General features: G+C 41.2%; 1 protein-coding gene across 8 annotated transcripts in view; it reads right to left on the bottom strand.

The window, feature by feature from the left end:
* LOC140409134 (interleukin-11 receptor subunit alpha-like) overlaps positions 1–19,482 on the bottom strand; it is a 174,872-nt gene that overhangs the window by 44,905 nt on the left and 110,485 nt on the right. For 6 of the 8 annotated variants that reach the window (XM_072497291.1, XM_072497295.1, XM_072497296.1 and 3 more), the window contains one exon: positions 12,447–18,824. The exons of 1 other annotated variant lie outside the window; for it this stretch is intronic. The gene's annotated coding sequence lies outside the window, so the exon portion shown is untranslated. Of the gene's footprint in view, positions 1–9,618; positions 11,793–12,446; positions 18,825–19,482 lie in introns of those variants that run through there. One more of the 8 variants, XM_072497292.1, reaches the window with a different exon arrangement.

Here is a 19,482-nt window from a genome sequence, read left to right as displayed (position 1 = left end):
TTATTGGAGCTTGTAAAACAGACAATGTAATAGTTGTGGAGAATTTAAATCTTATCACAGAACCCCAGCCACCACCTTTTCAAAGGCAATTCTGGATGAACAATGGATAGACAGAGCCTTATAGGGCTCTCATATCCATTGAACAAAAAATACCTCATCTGTTCCTGTGCCCCTTTTAAAATTGTACCATTTAGTAAATATTGCCTTTCTTCATTCTTAATAATAATAATAATTGCTTATTGTCACAAGTAGGCTTCAATGAAGTTACTGTGAAAAGCCCCTAGTCGCCACATTCCGGCGCCTGTTCAGGGAGGCCGGTAGGGGAATTGAACCCGCGCTGCTGGCCTTGTTCTGCATTACAATCTTTCACAGCGATCTTTCACAGTGTTCAGAAAAGGTTCATACCGACAAAAAAGAAAGACGGTAGAAAGGGGAAAAATCGACCGTGGATATCTAAGGAGGTGAGGGAGTGTATCAAATTGAAGGAAAAAACAAACAAAGTGGCAAAAATTAGTGGGAGACTAGAGGACTGGGAAGTCTTTAGGGGACAACAGACAGCTACTAAAAAAGCCATAATGAAGAGTAAGGTAGACTATGAAAGTACACTGGCTCAGAACATAAAAGCAGATAGTAAAAGCTTCTACAAATATAGAAGACAAAAAAGAGTGGCTAATATTGGTCCTTTGGAAGATGAGAAGGGAGATTTAATAATAGGAGACTGGGAAATGGCTGAGGAGCTGAACAGGTTTTTTGGGTCAGTCTTCACAGTGGAGCATTGCGCAGGTCAAGGAGTCACAGCCTGAGTGAGAGAGATACAGGCCGAGTGAGAATTTGGTAATTTGGTGCAGTGAGGTAACCAGGAAAGGTAAGTGGTTAACCTAATTTTGCTGTTTTTCAGTTAAAAGTGCAGTGTAGATTAGTGACTGATTGGCTGAAGCTGCCCCCACCCTAATTGCTGAGAGGCAGTTATCTGGCAGTCACCTGAGGCCTGTTAAGGGGCACAAAGGTACACATTGTTTTCTTCTCTTTGAAGTTTTAGTGTGAGTCATCCTAAAGTCTGTATAAAAGACAGACTGAAAGCGCACATTAGTAAGCATTGCGCAGGTCAAGGAGTCACAGCCTGAGTGAGAGAGATACAGGCCGAGTGAGAATTTGGTAATTTGGTGCAGTGAGGTAATTCAGTGAAGAGTGGGAGAAGGTGCTTTTTCCCTACTGTTTTGTTCTCTCTCTTTCTTCGGGCCTAATTTCGGGAGCCATTCGGAGGAGGAGGAGCAGTCTCTGTGAGTATAAAAACCTAACGGTAACTTCCTGTTTTCCACTTGTTTTTTTTTCCAAAAGTGACGTCAGAGGGAAGCTGTGATCTGAGTGGTTGATAGCAAATCTGCCCCAAATTAAAAAAACACAGCTAAACTCAAACTTAAATTAAACTAATTAATTAATTAGTGATGGCTGGTCAGGTGATGTGCTTGAGCTGCTTGATGTGGGAGCTGGCAGATCCCATTGCGAGCTGCAGCGACCACATCTGCAGTAAGTGTTGGCTGCTCGAAGAGCTCTGGCTCAGAATTGATGAGCTGGAGTCTGAGCTTCAAACACTGAGGCACACCTGGGAGGGGGAGACTTACCTGGACACTGTGTTTCAGGAGGCAGTCACACCTGTCAAAGTAGTTTAAATCCTGCCAGTGGCCAGGGACAGCAGGGTGTGACTGCAAGTCAGGAAGGTAAAGGGAACCAGCAGTCAGGAACTCAGGAGCCTCAGCCCTTGACTATGTCCAACAGGTATGAGGCACTTGCTCCCTGTGTGGATGGCGAACAGGGCTGCAGGAAGGATGAGTCAGCTGACCAAGGCACCGTGGTTCAGCAGGCCATTCAAGGGGAGGGAGTAAATAGGCAAGTTGTAGTTGTAGGGGATTCTATTATCAGGGGGATAGATCGTATCCTTTGTGAGCAGGATAAAGAGTCCCGCATGGTATGTTGCCTGCCCGGTGCTAGGGTGCGGGACATCTCTGACCGGCTTGAAAGGATACTGGAGAGGGAGGGGGAGGATCCAGTTGTTGTGGTCCATGTCGGTACCAACAACATAGGCAAGTCTAGGAAAGAGGACCTGTTTAGAGATTATAAAGAGCTAGGATTCAAATTAAAAAACAGGTCCTCAAGGGTCATAATCTCCGGATTACTGCCCGAGCCACGTGCAAATTGGCACAGGGAGGCAAGAATCAGGGAAGTTAACACGTGGCTGAAAGAGTGGTGTGGGAAAGAGGGGTTCCTTTTCATGGGACACTGGCATCAGTTTTGGGACAGGGGGTACCTATACTGTTGGGATGGTCTCCACCTGAACCGAGCTGGGACCAGTGTTCTGGCGAAAAGAATAAATAGGGTGGTCAATAGGACTTTAAACTAAAGATTGGGGGGGAAGGGAAAGTAGGGGAACCAAGAGGTGAAGTAATCAGTGGGAAGCGTAGCTGCTTAGGTATACAAAAAAGCACGAAAAGACAAAACTCAGGAGAGGTTACGATAGTCCCCATCCCACAAAATATGACACAGTGTATGGAAAGGCTCAGTAAACCAAGGTCCACCACACTAAGAAAACAAAAAGGGACGGTCAATAGAGAATTAAAGGTGCTATATTTAAATGCGCGCAGTGTACGGAACAAGGTAGATGAGCTTGTGGCCCAGATTGTGACTGGCAGGTATGATGTGGTAGGCATCACAGAGACATGGTTGCAGGGGGTTCAGGACTGGCATTTAAACATCCAGGGATTCACAACCTATCTAAAAGAAAGGGAGGTGGGCAGAGGGGGCGGGGTTGCCTTGTTAATTAGGAATGAAATTAAATCAATAGCACTAAATGACATAGGGTCAGATGATGTGGAGTCTGTGTGGGTAGAGTTGAGGAACCACAAAGGCAAAAAAACCATAATGGGAGTTATGTACAGGCCTCCTAACAGTGGCCAGGACCGGGGGCACAAAATGCACCACGAAATAGAAAGTGCATGTCAGAAAGGCAAGGTCACAGTGATCATGGGGGACTTCAATATGCAGGTGGACTGGGTAAATAATGCTGCCAGTGGACCCAAGGAAAGGGAATTCATTGAATGTTTACAGGAGGGCTTTTTGGAACAGCTTGTGATGGAGCCCACGAGGGAACAGGCCATTCTGGACTTAGTGTTATGTAATGAGCCAGACTTGATTAAAGATCTTAAAGTAAGGGAGCACTTAGGAGGCAGTGATCATAATATGGTAGAATTCAATCTCCAATTTGAAAGAAAGAAGGTAGAATCAGATGTAAAGGTGTTACACTTAAATAAAGGTAACTACATGGGCATGAGGGAGGAACTGACGAAAATCGACTGGGAGCAGAGCCTTGTGGGAAAGACAGTAGAACAGCAATGGCAGGAGTTTCTGGGAGTAATTGAGGACACAGTACAGAGGTTCATCCCAAAGAAAAGAAAGGTTATCAGAGGGGGGATTAGGCAGCCATGGCTGACAAAGGAAGTTAGGGAATGCATCAAAGCAAAAGAGAAAGCCTATAATGTGGCAAAGAGTAGTGGGAAGTCAGAAGATTGGGAAGGCTACAAAAACAAACAGAGGATAACAAAGAGAGAAATAAGGAAAGAGAGGATCAAATATGAAGGTAGGCTAGCCAGTAACATTAGGAATGATAGTAAAAGTTTCTTTAAATGCATTAAAAACAAACGAGGCGCAAAAGTTGACATTGGGCCGCTCCAAAATGACGCTGGTAATTTTGTGATGGGAGACAAGGAAATAGCTGAGGAACTAAATAAGTACTTTGCGTCAGTCTTCACAGTAGAAGACATGAGTAATATCCCAACAATTCCGGAGAGTCAGGGGGCAGAGTTGAATATGGTAGCCATCACAAAGGAGAAAGTGCTAGAGAAACTAAGAGGTCTAAAAATTGATAAATCTCCGGGCCTAGATGGACTACATCCTAGAGCTCTAAAGGAGATAGCTGAAGAAATAGTGGAGGCGTTAGTTCTGATCTTTCAAAAGTCACTGGAGTCAGGGAAAGTCCCAGAGGATTGGAAAATCGCTGTAGTAACCCCCCTGTTCAAGAAGGGAACAAGGAAAAAGATGGAAAATTATAGGCCAATTAGCCTAACCTCGGTTGTTGGCAAGATTCTAGAATCCATTGTTAAGGATGAGATTTCTAAATTCTTGGAAGTGCAGGGTCGGATTAGGACAAGTCAGCATGGATTTAGTAAGGGGAAGTCGTGCCTGACAAACCTGTTAGAGTTCTTTGAAGAGATAACAAATAGGTTAGACCAAGGAGAGCCAATGGATGTTATCTATCTTGACTTCCAAAAGGCCTTTGATAAGGTGCCTCACAGGAGACTGCTGAGTAAAATAAGGGCCCATGGTATTCGAGGCAAGGTACTAACATGGATTGATGATTGGCTGTGAGGCAGAAGGCAGAGAGTTGGGATAAAAGGTTCTTTTTCGGAATGGCAACTGGTGACGAGTGGTGTCCCGCAGGGTTCAGTGTTGGGGCCACAGCTGTTCTCTTTATATATTAACGATCTAGATGACGGGACTGGGGGCATTCTGGCTAAGTTTGCCGATGATACAAAGATAGGTGGAGGGGCAGGTAGTATGGAGGAGGTGGGGAGGCTGCAGAAAGATTTAGACAGTTTAGGAGAGTGGTCCAAGAAATGGCTGATGAAATTCAACGTGGGCAAGTGCGAGGTCTTGCACTTTGGAAAAAAGAATAGAGGCATGGACTATTTTCTAAACAGTGACAAAATTCATAATGCTGAAGTGCAAAGGGACTTGGGAGTCCTAGTCCAGGATTCTCTAAAGGTAAACTTGCAGGTTGAGTCCGTAATTAAGAAAGCAAATGCAATGTTGTCATTCATCTCAAGAGGCTTGGAATATAAAAGCAGGGATGTACTTCTGAAGCTTTATAAAGCATTAGTTAGGCCCCATTTAGAATACTGTGAACAATTTTGGGCCCCACACCTCAGGAAGGACATACTGGCACTGGAGCGGGTCCAGCGGAGATTCACACGGATGATCCCAGGAATGGTAGGCCTAACATACGATGAACATCTGAGGATCCTGGGATTATATTCATTGGAGTTTAGGAGGTTGAGGGGAGATCTAATAGAAACTTACAAGATAATGAATGGCTTAGATAGGGTGGATGTAGGGAAGTTGTTTCCATTAGCAGGGGAGACTAGGACCCGGGGGCACAGCCTTAGAATAAAAGGGAGCCACTTTAGAACAGAGATGAGGAGAAATTTCTTCAGCCAGAGAGTGGTGGGTCTGTGGAATTCATTGCCACAGAGGGCGGTGGAGGCCGGGACGTTGAGTGTCTTTAAGACAGAAGTTGATAAATTCTTGATTTCTCGAGGAATTAAGGGCTATGGAGAGAGAACGGGTAAATGGAGTTGAAATCAGCCATGATTGAATGGTGGAGTGGACTCGATGGGCCGAATTGCCTTACTTCCGCTCCTATGTCTTATGGAGGACACAAATAACATGCCAGTGACTGATGGAAATAAGGATATGATAGGTGAGGACCTTGAGATGACTAATCACTAAGGAGGCAGTATTGGGCAAGCTAATGGGGCTAAAGGTAGACAAGTCTCCTGGCCCTGATGGGATGCATCCCAGAGTGTTAAAAGAGATGGCTAGGGAAATTGTAAATGCACTAGTGATAATTTATCAAAATTCACTAGACTCTGGGGTGGTCCCAGAGGATTGGAAAGTAGCAAACGTGACACCACTGTTTAAAAAAGGAGGTCGGCAGAAAGCGGGTAATTATAGGCCGGTAAGCTTAACTTCGGTTGTAGGGAAAATGCTGGAATCTATCATTAAGGAGGAAATAGCGGGGCACCTGGAGGGAAATTGTCCCATTGGACAGACACAGCATGGGTTCACAAAGGGTAGGTCGTGTCTGACTAATTTGGTAGAATTTTTGAGGACGTTACCAGTGCAGTAGATAACGGGGAGCCATTGGATGTGGTATATCTGGATTTCCAGAAAGCCTTTGACAAGGTGCCACACAAAAGGTTGCTGCATAAACTAAAGATGCATGGCATTGAGGGTAAAGTGGTAGCATGGGTACAGGATTGGTTAACTAACAGAAAGCAGAGAGTGGGGATAAATGGGTGTGTCTCTGGTTGGCAACCTGTAACTAGTGGGGTCCCTCAAGGATCAGTGTTGGGCCCGCAGTTGTTCACAATTTACATAGACGATTTGGAGTTGGGACCAAGTGCAATGTGTCAAAGTTTGCAGGCGACACTAAGATGAGTGGTAAAGCAAAAAGGGCAGAGGATACCGGAAGTCTGCAGAAGGATTTAGATAGGTTAGGTGAATGGGCTAGGGTCTGGCAGATGGAATTCAATGTTGCCAAGTGCGAGGCTATCCATTTTGGGAGGAATAACAGCAGAATGGATTATTATTTAAACGGTAAGATGTTAAAACATGCTGCTGTGCAGAGGGACCTGGGTGTGCTGGTGCACGAGTCGCAAAAAGTTGGTGTGCAGGTGCAACAGGTGATTAAGAAGGCTAATCGAGTTTTGTCTTTCATTGCTAGAGGGATGGAGTTCAAGACTAGTGAGGTTATGCTGCAATTGTATAAGGTGTTAGTGAGGCCACACCTGGAGTATTGTGTTCAGTTTTGGTCTCCTTACCTGAGAAAGGACATATTGGCACTGGAGGGAGTGCAGAGGAGATTCACTAGGTTGATCCCGGAGTTGAGGGGATTAGATTATGACGAGAGGTTGAGTAGACTGGGACTGTACTCATTGAAGTTTAGAAGGATGCGGGGGGAATCTTATTGAGACATATAAAATTATGAAGGGAATAGATAGGATAGATGCGGGCAGGTTGTTTCCACTGGTCGGGAAAAGCAGAACTAGGGGGCATAGCCTCAAAATAAGGGGAGGTAGATTTAGGACGGAGTGTAGGAGGAACTTCTTCACCCAAAGGGTTGTGAATCTCTGGAATTCCTTGCCCAGTGAAGCAGTTGAGGCTCCTTCTTTAAATGTTTTTAAGAAAAAGATAGATGCCTTTCTAAAGAATAAAGAGATTTGGGGATATGGTGTACGGGCCGGAGAGTGGAGCTGAGTCCACAAAGATCAGCCATGATCTCATTAAATGGCGGAGCAGGCTCGAGGGGCCAGATGGCCTACTCCTGTTCCTAGTTCTTATGTATAAGCCAGCTGTTTAGCCCACTGTACTAAACCAGCACCGATGAGCTACCAGCTGCCGATGAAAATAGATATCTTGACACTTTACTGAATTTCATCTGCCTACTTGTGACAATAAATATTATTATCATTCCCATTTCACCAGTCTAGGTCCAACTGAAGTGTTACTAATTACCAGCAAGGTCTGCCTTTGTTGCCCATTCCTAATTGCCCTTGCTTGGTCATTTCAGAGAGCAATTACGAATCAACCACATCACTGTAGATTTTGAGTCACGTGTCGGCAGAGCAAGAAAGGAAGGCAGATTTCCTTCCCTAAAGGGCATTAAGGTGGACTTCTACAAGAAACAACGATAGCTATCATAGTCACCATGACTGAGACTGGCTTTATATTCCAGATTTATTAATTGAATTTAAATTCCACAAGCTGCCGTGGTGGGATTTGAACCCATATCTCCAGAGCATTAGCCTGGGTTGCTGGATTACTAGTGCAGTGACTTTTACTGAGTAAAGGGCAAACCATTTCTCTACTTCTAACTGCAATGAGCTGAAAAATAACTTTACCTTTTATGTCGTTGCCCTAAGATTAATGCATCAGAAAAGTGGTGAAAATCATAAATAGTAATAATAATAATTGTTTATTGTCACAAGTAGGCGTCAATGAAGTTACTGTGAAAAGCACCTAGTCGCCACATTCTGGCGCCTGTTCGGGGAGGCCAGTAAGGGAAATGGAATATTCAGTAACAAAGAACATTTTACATAGAAAAACTTAAAGCCCTTTCTGTGTATGCTAATAAAGCAGACCCCCTGAAGGGCAATGTAGCAAAACCAGCTCTATTCTAAGAACTCGATCCAAACTATTAATCATAACTGTAATTTTAGAATATATGACTCCAATGGCACGGAGACAATAATCCATGGCTTAGCTGAAAATAAATTTATTGGAAACTGATGTGTGGCACTCCTGAGCCACTAGAGGATGCCATATGTTTGTTATTTGCAACAAACAAAAGTCAGTCCTATCTGAACTATTCTATCAAATCTATTTGGGAATAACGTAACATTTCTTTCACAATTGCACTCTTCCTCAAAATGAATTGATCCTGAAAAGGAAGTTACTTACTGTAACATAGTTGACTCGCAGATACCATATTTCTCAATTGTTTTGGGTTGAAAATGCTGCAGAGCAGTAGCAAGGTGAGAACGTACACCTGCCTTGGCTCACGGTACAATTTATGAGGGGCTTTAAAATAGATAGAAGGCTTACAACACCAGGTTAAAGTCCAACAGGTTTGTTTTGAATCACTAGCTTTCGGAGCGCAGCTCCTTCATCAGGTGAATATTTAAAATAAATGACCAGCAATGTCACCGAGAGCAGGCAGGAATCTCATGGATGTATTGAAATCGTAGCCCTGGACGGTGCTTAGGACCCTAATGCAATTTTAGTTTCCCATTGGACAGAGAATTGAGAACATATGCACTAACCAGTGTAACTGAATGTCTAACTGGTGGTCCTTAAGGGGACTGCTGGAGGCTGTTCTTTGTCAGACATTCCATTTTTTTGTTTGATTTTTATGGTAATTACATGCAATTTATAACTTGGAAATAGGCCATTGGCCGTACTTCAGCCCACCCTTTCTGCAAAAGCAGAGGACAGGTCCTGAGGAAAGACAGAACATGGGGAAAGTTTCACAACGCTTAACAGAATGACAGTTGACAGAATGCAAAACTATAAAATATTGTTTAGCCAGGAAATTATTTCAGGTACTGATTTAAATATTTTACTGTAAATTGTGTCCTTAGTAAGGCATTGCCATGACATGTTTGACAGCATTCTAGATCAAACAATTCAGATAGTTGAGAAATGTGTGGGGAGAAGCAATTAGGTGAGAAATAGGCCAAGGCCTACTTCCCAACCCCAATAGATGCGAAAGAAAAACCGAGAACCTTCCATTTGTAACTAGAGGAGCTTTACCAAATTGGATTCACATTTACGGGCTGCATTTTCACTGAATCAGGCAGACTTCGCGGACCTTTAAAAATGGCGGAGGGGCCCAATTCCATGATTACCACCCCCCATTCCTGGTACCCCCAATTTTCACAATAACAGGAGACGGTTGCGGGCTGCAGTCCCGACCTGGCCGATTCCATTGCAGGGAAGTGTCCCCTAGACCCTACAATTTTCATGAGTCAAACCAACTTCTCATGGTTCACGGTCCCTCAGAGGAGCTGTGGATCATAGTCTGGTCGCAGGAACCTTTTGAAAGATAATTTCAAAAGTCTTGCCAATGCGCCCTATGCCAAATCATGCCCTTCATCCACCACCAATGGCCCCTCATATCCCTTATGCCAACCCATGCATCCCTGCCCACTGGGCTAAGAGCCAGGCTTTCATTAGTTTGGTTAAACAGGTGAGCACAAGGGAAAACATTATTTGATTGACAAGCTTTATTTTTCTTAAAACCTATCTCCGATCAAGCTTTTGCCCAGCTGCACTAATATATTTTATTAATTGTTCATGGCATGTGAGCATCACTGGCAACTATTGCTCATCCCTAATTACTCTGGAGGTTATGATGAAGTATCACTTTGAACAGCTGCAGCCGATCTAGGTGCAGTTGTACGCACAATGTTACAAGGAATAGAGTTCCAGGACTTTGACAGTGGCAGTGAACGAATGGCAATAATTCCAAGCGAAGATGGTGTGTAACTTGTTCCAGCTGCTACCCTTGTTCTTCTAGGTTTTTTCACAAAATATATGGCTTAGTGACAAATTTTGCTTCATAATGCTCCATCAAAGTGCCTTGGGATATTTCATTACATTAAAGGCCCCATTTAAATTTAAGTTATTGATGTAGTGTTTTACAGGTATCACTGTGGTTCAAATAACAATCAATCTAAGCAGTGGACCAATGTTGATGCTAGGTTATTGGGTGGAAGTATGCGAAGGTCAGATTTATATCCCCTTTGTAGCATCTTATGTAATTATATATGTAATTAATCACCGAGTAGTTTTTATTTCATTCATTTTGTTATGCGAGCTTCACTGGCTAGGCCAGCATTTATTGCCCATCCCCAATTGTTGTCGAGAAGGTGGTGGTGAGCTGCCTTCTGTAACTGTTACAGTCCATGTGGTGTCGGTACACCCACAATACAGGTAGGGATGGAATTCCAGGATTTTGACTCAGCAAGTGAAGAAACGGTGATATATATCCAAGTCAGGATGGGGAGTGGTTTGGAGGGGAACTTTCAGGTGGTGGTGATCCCATATATCTGCTGCCCTTGTCCATCTAGATGGTAGTGCTTGTGGGTTTGGAAGATGATGTTTAAAGAGCTTTCATGAGCTCCTGAAGTGCAACTTCTAGATGGAACACACGCTGCTACTGTGCGTCAGTGATGGTGGGAATGAATATTTATAGAAGGGGTGCCAATCAAGTGGGCTACTTTGTCTTGGATGGTGTTGAGCTTCCGAGTGTTGCACTCATCCAGGCAAATGGAGAATATTCCATCACACTCCTGACTTGTGCCTTGTAGATGGAGGGCAGGATTGGGAGAGTCAGGAGGGGAGTTACTCACCGCAGGATTCCTAGCCTCTAACCTGTCAGCCTTTATATGGTTCATCCAGTTTAGTTTTGGTCAATGGTAACCCCCAATATGTTGATAGTAGGGAGTTCAGTGAAGGTAATGCCATTGAATGTCAAGGGTCAATGGTTAGATTCTATCTTGTTGGAGATAGTCATTGCTGGCACTTGTGTGGCACAAATGTTACTTGCCACTTAACAACTCAAGCCAGGATATTGTCCAGGTCTTTCTGCATTTGGACTTGGTCTATTTCAGTATCTGACGAGTTGTAGCCTATTTCACTATCTGAGGAGTTGTGAATGGTACTGAGCATTGCCCAATCATCAGTGAACGTCCCCACTTCTGGCTTATGAAGGAAGGCCATTGATGAAGCAGCTGAAGATGGTTGAGCCGATGACACTAAGCTGTAGAACATCACTGAAGGAGTTTTTCAGGGGAGTGTGGTCCAATAGCCACAACCATCTTTTGCGTTCAGCCATACTCCCATCAAGTGAGGGTTCTTCCTGATTCCCAGTGATTCCAGTTTTACAAGGCTCCTGGATATCACGCTTGATTAAATGTGACTTTGATGTCAAGGGTAGTTACCCTCACTCTCACTGCAGAACTTCAATATTTCTGAAAAAAGGACATGCTGTCGAAGCTTTTCATCTTGAATTGATCAGAACAGAATTACAAGGATATCAAATCTTAAAGCGAGCAACAATTTATACTGCACGAGAAGAGTGTACTGATTGGTAGAGGTGCTGCACTGGAGAATGCACCATTCCTGCGAAGCCTTTGCTTAAATTCAGTCCAGGCAGGTCAGCTCTGATAGGTCAAGGTATTGCCAGGCCTTTATCAATTAAACAAAAAGCTTGGGGAGGGGATAGCCATTCACTGGTTTAGATATGTAATTGTAATTCTCTATTCATTCTACTGATGATTCATTTGATCAGTTACAGAGTTTTCACAGATCCAGTTGAATGCTATTGGCCATCAACGATCTTGCTTGCTCGCTCTGTCCACCCACGGCACCATGTGTAAATCAAACATCAAATTCTCCTGCAAATGAAACATTTGACTCTCAATGGTTTCATTAATGTTGCAAAACACTGGGATGCGAAAACTAGATTTTTCTGCTGGTCAAAATGCCTAGTTAGCTTTATGTATCGGTCAAATATCCTTTACCTGTGCATCCAAAAACCAAATACATCCAAAAACCTATTTTTTTTGAATGGCTATGTAATTAATTTATACGTTAATAAAGCAATGTAATATATTAGTTTGTCAACAGCTAAGTACTAGGGTGTGAGAGAGCTGGCAAATGGAGAAACAACGGTATTTGTTGACTATAGCTAGCTCAGGCTATTGTAATGCAAGTATATACGGTAGATCTGAAAACTGAAAATATTAGAACATCAAAATGCAATTGACCCCAAGGGTTTTAGGTAAAGGATAATTGAGCTGTATTATTTATCAAATGTCAATGGCACACACCAAAACTCATTTGAAAGATCTCACCCACAATTCTAGAAAAGAAGGAATGGTTAATAAGTCATACATAGGAGAATGAGATATTACAATACGTGATTCAAAAGCACAGAACAAAATATAAAAAATACCAGAATGGAAGTTGCATGTGCCAAGATGTTGTGCCAAGATGTGGCAATGAAGAGTGTGTAGGCAGTGTAATTTCAATATGAAAAATAATTAATGTCAGATATTTTAGTGGTTTATTTTTTTTAAAAAAAACAGACGGATACAAGGATATTCATTACAGTATGATTAAAAAAGAGTTTTCAATGAACAAACAAGATATTTTCTCGCATTTTAATGAAAAGCAAATGCAATTAAATCAGTCATAGTTCCTGTAATGAAAAAATTGTGACAAGCTTTTCCTCAAAATAGAGATGTTAGAAAATAAATCGTAACAATAGTTCCTTTCATTTAAAAATAAATCACATTTTATGTACAGGAGGCAGTTTTCTAAATCAACAGATTATAGCTTATTAAACATGTTGATACACCAAACAAAGTATTGAATATAGCTGGTGCAGAAGCCTAAATGCGCTGAATTGTCATAAGTTATATTTAAGAATACTTGGTAATAGTATTTATTTGGAAACATTAAAATTGTAATACACTTTATTTCCAGCATTGGCAATCTCCCTTTCACAGACGCAGGCCTAACTGCTGGAGTAATCACATGACCACATTCAATATGTCACCTTCTCAGTGAACATTCACTTCTGTGCCAGATGTACAGGGTACATACCAAATTTAGACTTTCGCAAATGCAGGTTAGATTGATAGTTTCTCTGAATAAAATGAAATTGTAACATCACATTATTTGATTTTAAAATGAAATATTTCCTTCCCTTCATTTATAGAATGGAATTTCTGCAGTGCAGGAGGCCATTCAGCCCATCAAGCCTGCACCGGCACTTTGAAAGCGCACCCTATCCCCCTAACCTTCACACCTTTGGGCACTAAGGGGCAATTAAACATGGCCAATCCACCTAACCTGCACATTTTGGACTGTAGGAGGAAACCTGGGCACCCAGGGAAACCCGCGCAGACACAGGGAGAAAGTGCAAAGTCCAGACAGTCATCCGAGGCTGGAATTGAACCCAGGTCCCTGACACTGTGAGGAGCAGTGCTAACCACTCTGCTGCCTACAATAAAGTACTGTAAAATCTAAATTCAGCATTTATACTATACCTTCCCTCTTAAATTCTAATTCTCTAATTTCTCTCAGTTCAGATTTCCAATACTGGAATATTTTTCCCCTTAGCTCAAACAACTACACTTTCACTGACATAAGCCATGATAGCAGGGCAATCTCCCAAACTGTCACAAACAAGTGCTGATCCAAGCAAAAGTACTGTACTGTCTGCAATAAATTTCACACTCACACAAATGAAATGGAACAACTTATCCTGTCAGATGTCAATACTTTAAAAACATTGCAGAGAAAGCTACACTCTGCTGAAGTGAAATGGTACTGCAAACCTTGTAAAAAATGTAACCCATCTGTCAGGTCTAAAGTGGGTTTATTCCCTATTACCCACTAAACCCACATGAGTTGGCAGCGCATGACAGTGATCCTTGACAATTATTTTAGCAAATGACAATTTGTCAACATTCAGCCCAGGTAGGAAGCAGAAATTACCAATCATCTCTACCTTCCCTTCATCGAAAACCAACTCAAATGAAATTATTCAGAGCTTGGAGAAAAGCTCCACACACCAAGATTTTTTTCCCGCATTACATAACAGACAATGTCAAAATAACTCTTCACTTACCACACAAAGAGATCAACTTGTCAAACTCCCATCAACACACAACACCAAACAGGCTAACTCCACAATGTGACATCAGCTGGAAATTTCACTGTTTTCTCCCTTCTGTTGAAGTTGGTTCTTCATAAAACAGTTAAAGATGTGGAAATAGCTTATTGGCTTACTGAAGCTTGTACAACTTGTTTTCTAACTTCTGACCTACCACAACTGCACTTTAAACACTGGAGTTTCGGCTTTGTAGCCATTGGTGATCTGGACGCTTTGGGAAAGTTTTTCCACACCTCATGTTTCTGCCCCAAGTCATGTGCCACCAAATGCAAAACCCACCACAAACCAGCATTTGGGCAGCATTTTTAAAATTCAATTTCAACAAAGGATTATTTCTTTCAAAATTCCTCCATATATTTAAGAGTGCAGTTTGATCAATAGTCAAAAATAGGGTTATCACAAAAAAAGAATTTTGAAATCACAGTGACAAACCACCACCTGAATTTAAATGATTAAAATTGGACTCCAGAACAGCCAGTTTAATTTTACAGCCTCTTTGAAAGGCTGTAAATAAGTGCACTTGGTGGAAATTCCCAGTAATGATTCATTTATCCTGGGAATATTAGCCAGTCTTCCGGCCTGGGCCTCCTTCTAGCATAGCTGGGTTGTTTTTTTTAAAAAAAGACTAGCATTAAAGATTGCAGAAACTTGATTTGTGCTATGTGTAATTTGCACTGGTTCCATCTACTTTGGCCAAATTGTATCATAGCATAACAGAGAGGATTTTAAAAAAATTTGCTCAAGAGCAAAAGCAAGCCTTGAATAATACTTCCAAGAAACATCGCAATTAAGCCATTCATATCTTTTCACTTTACAATACAAATTACTGGATAGCAAGAACAGTGGTTCATTTTCCTTTACTAGCTCTAGCCAACGATGGTTTAGCATCCACTGGCTACAATTCTTAGCCTGGAAAGCACAGTCAGCTTTACATAGGGGTCCCTGGGAGCAACAAGTCCTAAGCTACACATTTAAGGTTAGTGCCAAATTATCTTTTTTTTTAAAAAATAGATGGGTGCCAATTTTCTCACTTAGTTTTTATGGTAATGATTGGCATTGCAAACCTAATTTATTAGCAGCTAAGGATGTTCTGACAGATCTCACTCCATATGAAGTGGACATTGGAGGTAATAACGTTCTTGTGCATCAGAAATTAAGGCAATTGGTGCGTGTTGAAGTACTGGATACATGTGGCTCAGGTACTACATTTGTGGCTCAGATAGGAGAGGTATATTGTAAAAACATTGTCATTAATTTGTGCTGCAAATTATCAATCAGACTGCAGACATTTCAAGTTACTTGATTCTCAACAGACATATTAAAAAATTAACATGCCACATGATGTATTATGCATTTCACGTGATTCAGAACATGTGACATTATATCAGCTGTATTTTCTTGTGAAACAAGGATGAACAAAGAAGGTCTGTCAGAGATGTCAGAGCATCAGAAGCCGACCGTCTCTCACTACTTCCATGCTACCCATTTACAATTGTAGTTCCTGGCATAAACACCTGCCATTAACTGAGAGACACTGCTTCTGAAGCAAAGGCTAGGTTGGGAGACAGTCACAACTTCAGGTCTTTTAGACAAGCAATTTTGCATCACTAATTTGTTCCAAGCTACTGCAAGGAATGTCTGCAGTCTATTGATTACTCACACATCAAGGATGTAGCAAATGCATTACATTCAGCAATTCCAGCAACCTCATCAACTGTACCAGTGACCAAAGGCAGCAACAGGACGTTGCAAGATAATATTGCCTTCAAGGTCAGTGAGTGTAACCCCCCCTCAACAATTCTAGACATATCCCAAGAAGTGCCATAGCTACACCATAATGTTAAAAGGTTAAACCACGTACTGAAGTGACTACCCACACCATCATCTCCTGCATACAATATGTTCGAATCAATCTAAGTCTATAAAAGCATTATGAATCACTGAAGTACAAGGACAAATGGCCACCCGCTATGATGTAAAATTTAAGGATCCAAGTGCATGGCATTTATTTCCTCTTTCTGGCATAAGAATATTGACAGTTTGAGTTGGAGATGTTAGTCCTTGGTACTTATGCTCTGTTCCTGAGGCTTGCTTAGTTCTCTCTGGATGAAGCACGCTGGCTGGTTACCTGCAGAGTTTCACTAAGTGTTGGTTGTGTATGGTTAGTGCCCTCCAGTTAAGTCAGCAATACCCAGATTTTAAATGTACATCTTCTATTCAACATTTCAACTGGGATGATGTACCTGAAATTAAAAGGTCATCAACAGTATAAAAAGTAAATTTTATGTTTTTTGTTTGTGTTTTATTTGTCTTGTTCAAACTTCTTATAATTTAAAATATGCATTTTAAGGGGTGGGGATGGAAGAATCAATTTGTATAGAATCTGGACCAACATAGAAAATGTTGGCATTCATGCAGTATATCTACATAACATCTCAAAAAGACAATCGTTATCATAGTTTGGGAAAGTTTTTTTTTAGTTGGGTAAGAGGAGAAACAAACATTAAATGCTGCAATTTAGATAAACTATATACTGTGATTATAAATATCTAGTAGACCTATCCCTTCAACCTGGGGAGACGGTGATGTAACTGTAGTATCACTGACTAGTAATCTAGAGGCCACGTTAGTGCAGTGGGATATGGGTTCAAATCCCCCGCCATTGCAGCTGGTGGAATTCAAATTTGATTTATAGATTTATGGTAATCCATAAAGCTTTCACACAGCAAGTGGTTGGGATCTGGAATACACTGACAGAGTGCGGTGGAGGCAGGTTCAATCATGGCATTCAAAAGGAAAAGAAAAGCCTGAAAAGGAAGTGCCATAGGGAGGGGGAATGGCATTCAGTAAATTTATCCTAGAGAGCTGGCAAAGATTAAACGGCCAAATGGCTTCCTTTTGTGCTGAAACGTTTTGGTGTTTAAAAGTGTTTGGCTAACGCTTTTCACAATAATGCCCACTAAATAAAAGTAATCTAAATCAATTCAAAAATGCTGCCTTCACATCAAAAGCTAATGCTAAATTACTGTGCTTTCTCCATGTACTTTTTAGGTTATTCACCCCTCACAACAAATGGCTTCACAAACAGAACACATTGTCTATTCATCACATTTAAAAAAACACACACAAGCCTCTGAAGTTAGCCCAAACTTAGCAAGCGACATACGTCCAACTTTACACTGAGCGACAATTTCTAAAACACGTTTTGCAGGAATAGGATTATGTTACACACTACATTTGTAACTATTTCTGTACTTATTGAACCTCTGTTAAACTATAAATGACCATTCAATAATAGAGCAATTCAGTACTTCAGAATGCACTGACGTTCAAAATATGATTTGCCCTTTTCCTCCACACACACCTCCCCCACTACTGCCACCTTCCACAAGTAGCAGTAATCAAATTGCCCATGGTCTATTCAATGTTTTGCAAACATAACTGACATTTCAAAAACAGGAAGAAAACACATATCAATTGGAATCAAAAAGCTGTCTCATCATCCCTTTTGTGCTTTTTAGCTAACATTTATTTAAGTATTGCTGAAAAAAGAACCTGTCAAAGCTTTTCGTCTTGCACTCATCATGATAATTCACAAGAATTCCAAATGTAAAGGGAACAACAATTTTCATTGCACGAGAAGAGTGTGCTGATTGGTTGGCAAGTGGCCCCTGATTGGTAGAGGCATTGCCATGGAGAGTGCACCTGTATGATTTCAGCAATACTCGTGCTCTGTATTACCAAACAATTATTTATTTGACTTGACAATTTGTGCTCAAGCATTAGAAAAACATTCCCATCTGCTCTTTAAAGGGGGCATTTTGTTGTTTTGCTTATTGCTATAGAGATCAATAAAGGTGAAATATATTCATGAGTAGTATTCAGAATTAGCACCTTTTGCATTTCTTTTCAGTTATCTACAACTAACACCAAATGGTTTAAGATTACAGGTTATAAGATAGAAATTATAGCTTATAAAGAAAGTCCTACTGTCACACAACAAATAAAATGCAGGTGCAATCCCTTTCTCAATGGTCAAGTGCTTTAAAATAAGCACCAAAAACCAAAACAGGCTCAGATGTCTACACAAAATAACCACTGTTTCTTCAATTTTGTATGGTATCATGTTGTTGAGATTACTGGAGCAATCATAATTCAAAGTGGTCATATTTTCTGTAGACTGTAGTTATTCTGCAACCCTCATACAATGCAGACCATATTTTCTTCCAGCAGCTGTCCTTTGTATCACCTTCCGAGGACAATAATATTTCTATTGGTGTGACCCACAAAACTGGGACGTTATAAACTGCAATACATGGATTCTCCATGTTTTATCTTGGCTACTCACTATCCAAACCTCATAGCTGAAACAAAACTGCATCAAAAGACTTGCCTCACAAATCTTTGACAACATTGGTGCTCTTCCAAAATGTGGCTAAGAGTGACTGAAAAATTAACAAAAGACAATGAAAGAAAGGCGATTCAGGAAATGCAACTTCACTTAAACAAAAAGTTGGCTTCTATTCCACTTAAACACTTTTGTAATGAAAAAGGACATTGCACTGGTAGATGGAAAACCTAACCAGTTCAAACTAGTAATTAGGCAACTGCTGGACGTTTCCTTCAGTTTAAAGGTCAGTGGCCATTTCCTTCATAATGTTTTTCAGTTAGTTGAAGAATGTACAAGAGTAAATAGGTTCTTCATTTGAGATAGTAGCTGGAATTCCTCATTATGTATGCTGCTCTGTAAACAGAAAGCACCTTTAGTGAAAGGAATGTCCAACGGTTATGATGAACCTGGAAATTTAGTTTGTTATGTAGTCTACAGACACACTGCTGTGGATTTTCTTTTAAGATTTGTAATACAATTCAAGAATAATTACAAGAAAAGACAAACTGGTCCATTTAGCCTGTTCTGTCCTGGAATAACATCCACTTCTGTACCCTTTCTCCCACATTATTATGCAATCTCTTTGAAAAGGCAAAAGAAAATAGATTAAGGTAAATTAAGAAAAAAAAAGAAAGCCTAGAAAATTCCACTCTGGTCCCCATTGGCAATCAAGCAAACTGCAAGAGACCTGGGGCTGGATGATAACCCAAATTCCATCCTCCAAGGTCTTTTCTGTGCCACCCTTCTCATCTTCCACAGGTCACATACCATTTGCAGCTGAGGTTTGGGTTGATGGAAGAGGATAGGGCCACGTGGTGACTTGCTCCAAGGCCAACAAATCGAAGTTGAAACAATGCAAGAGCCAATAATGTTTTGATGTTTGCTGTCTCACTGTGGACGAATATGTTTAACCTACAGTGTTGTAACAACACAGTATATGCTAAACAACAGTATGCAGATAATGAAGCTATAAGCTCTAACCCACTACTCATTCTACAATAACATGCATGCT

The sequence above is a fragment of the Scyliorhinus torazame genome, chromosome 3, assembly GCF_047496885.1.
Source record: "Scyliorhinus torazame isolate Kashiwa2021f chromosome 3, sScyTor2.1, whole genome shotgun sequence".
NCBI lineage: Eukaryota > Metazoa > Chordata > Chondrichthyes > Carcharhiniformes > Scyliorhinidae > Scyliorhinus > Scyliorhinus torazame.
This window is presented reverse-complemented; position numbering and strand designations above follow the sequence as displayed.